This window comes from Engraulis encrasicolus, chromosome 19, assembly GCF_034702125.1.
Source record: "Engraulis encrasicolus isolate BLACKSEA-1 chromosome 19, IST_EnEncr_1.0, whole genome shotgun sequence".
Classification (NCBI taxonomy): Eukaryota; Metazoa; Chordata; class Actinopteri; order Clupeiformes; family Engraulidae; genus Engraulis; species Engraulis encrasicolus.
In genome coordinates, this window is record NC_085875.1 from 2,304,918 (window position 1) to 2,307,417 (window position 2,500).

The following is a 2,500-nucleotide window of genomic DNA, read 5'->3' on the forward strand; positions in this document are numbered from 1 at the left end:
ATGTAATCATGTGTGATTCTATGTGTGTGGAGATGTTATAGAATGTGTGTGTGTGTGTGTGTGTGTGTGTGTGTGTGTGTGTGTGTGTGTGGGGGGGGGAGCAGTTCAGAGTGTTGTGTGTGTGTGTGGTGATGGAGGAGGTGCAGTTGAGTGTGTGTGTGTGTGTGTGTGTGTGTGTGAGGGAGGGAGGTGGGTGGCAGTTGACTATGTGTGTAAGGGGGGGGGTGCTATTGTACATGTTTTATCAAATTGATTAATTAGTGGATGAATGAACGAGTGACTGTACATTAATATAGGATTAGGTATGTGTATGTATATTGCCTGTCTTCTTAGATTGACTGAAAGCTTGGATGAATGGATAGGTTGTATTTTAAAACAACATTAAAACAGTTTTTTATATTTTACTTTAAAAGCCCTTCTAGGGACGGGCATTGGAAATTAGCCTATGGCTACAAATGCTATGATACTTATCTGTTAGGTTGTTGTACAGCCTACATGATGTGTATTTGTCCCTACTCAAATAAACCATAACTGAACTGAACTAATATTTGGTCATTACCGTTCTGATAATAGTAAACCACCTTTTGGCTCTTTGCTGAGGTCAGCTCCTGTAGTACCCATGCATGCACCTACCACCACAGTCATGGGTAAGTGGTTAGGGGGTCAGTAGTATAGCTCAAAGGTTGCTGGTTCGACTCCCGACCCACCTGGTTGGTAGGGGGAGAGTAATTAACCAGTGCTCTCACCCATCCTCCTCCATGACTGAGGTACCCTGAGCGTGATACCGTCCTGCCGCACTGCTCCCTTTCGGGTGCCATTGGGGGCTGCCCCCTTGCACGGGTGAGGCATGAATGCAATTTCGTTGTGTGCTCGTTTCAGTGTGCACTTGGAGCGTGCTGTGGAGCGCTGTGTCATAATGACAGTGGGAGTTGGAGTTTCCCAGATGGGCTTTTGCTTTCCCGCTTTGTAATAGTGCATTCATGTGGTCTCGTAATTATCGTAAATACCAAACGCCGATATTTGAAGCACACATGAACGCCACCGACTCTGGTATTTACCACTAGACAACTCGTAGAAATTGTTAAGAAACGAGTTTACGAGATGATGACGCACACAACAGTTGGCTCTACTCTCGCCATGGCAACCGCTAAGTTGAAATACTCAAAAACCGGCATTCAGTATGTTTAGACAGTCATGGTAAATGACAGTGTCAGAAAATATACAGAATTTTTACCTTTGACTTCCTAATTCATTTGCTCGCTGTAGGCCTAGCTGATGAACAACAGTCTATAATCGTTTTAGTAAAAAGTCTCACTCTGGTTCGCCATCTTTAATTTGTAAACAACATCAAAAAAGCACATGAACGCAACGCACTTGTAAATACCACTTCGCAACTAGATAATATCTACTTTGGAAGACCACATGAATGCACCATAAGGCATGCGGGGGGTGCGGGGGTCTCAGGGGTCAGCGAGGAGAGTCTGGCTCAGGCCTCAAGTCTCACTCCTTTCTCACCGTTCACCCCAGGGAGAGGGGCGCACACACACACACACACACACACACACACACACACACACACACACACACACACACACACACACACACACACACACACACACACACAATCACAATAGGGAGGAGATAATCCGGGTGTCTGACTTGATTCTGTCGGCTGGAGGCAGTCAATGGGAAGCCTCCTCCTCCTGTCGTCCTCTTCTTCCTCCTCCTCCTCTTTCTCCTCCTCCTCCTCTTCCTCCTCCTCCTCCTCTTACTTTCCTCCTCTTCCTCCTCCTCTTCCTCTTCTGTCCTCCTACTATTCCTCCTCCTCTCCTGTCCACTTCTTACTCCTCCTCTACTCCTCCTCTTCTTCCTCCTCCTCCTCTTCCTCCTCTCCTCCTCCTCTTCTGTCCTCCTCCTCCTCTTCTTCTCCTCCTCTCCTCCTCCTCTCCTCATCTTCCTCCTCCTCCTCTTCTTCCCCTCCTCTTTATCTACTTTCTCTTCCTCCTCTTCCTCCTTTTCCTCCTCCTCCTCCTCTCCTCCTCTTCTTCCTCCTCCTCCTCCTCATCTCATCCTCCTCCTCCTCTTACTTTCCTCCTCCTCTTCTCCTCTTCTCTCCCCCTCCTCTCCTTCTCCTCATCCTCTTCCTCCTCACCTTCTCCTCTCCGCCTCCTCCTCTCCTGTCCTCCTCCTCCTCCTCTTCCCCCTCTCATCTTCCTCCTCCTCTTCCTCTCCTGTCCTCCTCCTCTTTCTACTCCTCCTCTCCTGTCCTCCTCTTCTTCCTCCTCTTTATCTACCTCATCTTCCTCCTTCTCCTCCTCCTCTACTGATCTCCTCCTCTCCTCTCCCTCTCCTCTTCTTCTCCTCCTCTCCTCCTTTCCTCTCCTCATCTTCCTCCTCCTCCTCTTCTTCCCCTCCTCTCCTGTCCACTTCTTACTCCTCCTCCTCCTCCTCATCTTCCTCCTCCTCTCATCATCTTCCTCCTCCTCTCCTTCTCCTCTTC

At 48.6% G+C, this 2,500-nt stretch overlaps 1 protein-coding gene across 1 annotated transcript in view; it reads left to right on the forward strand.

Moving 5' to 3' along the window:
• Positions 1–2,500, forward strand: part of prox2 (prospero homeobox 2) — a 22,920-nt gene that overhangs the window by 13,725 nt on the left and 6,695 nt on the right. The gene's annotated exons all lie outside the window — the stretch shown is intronic.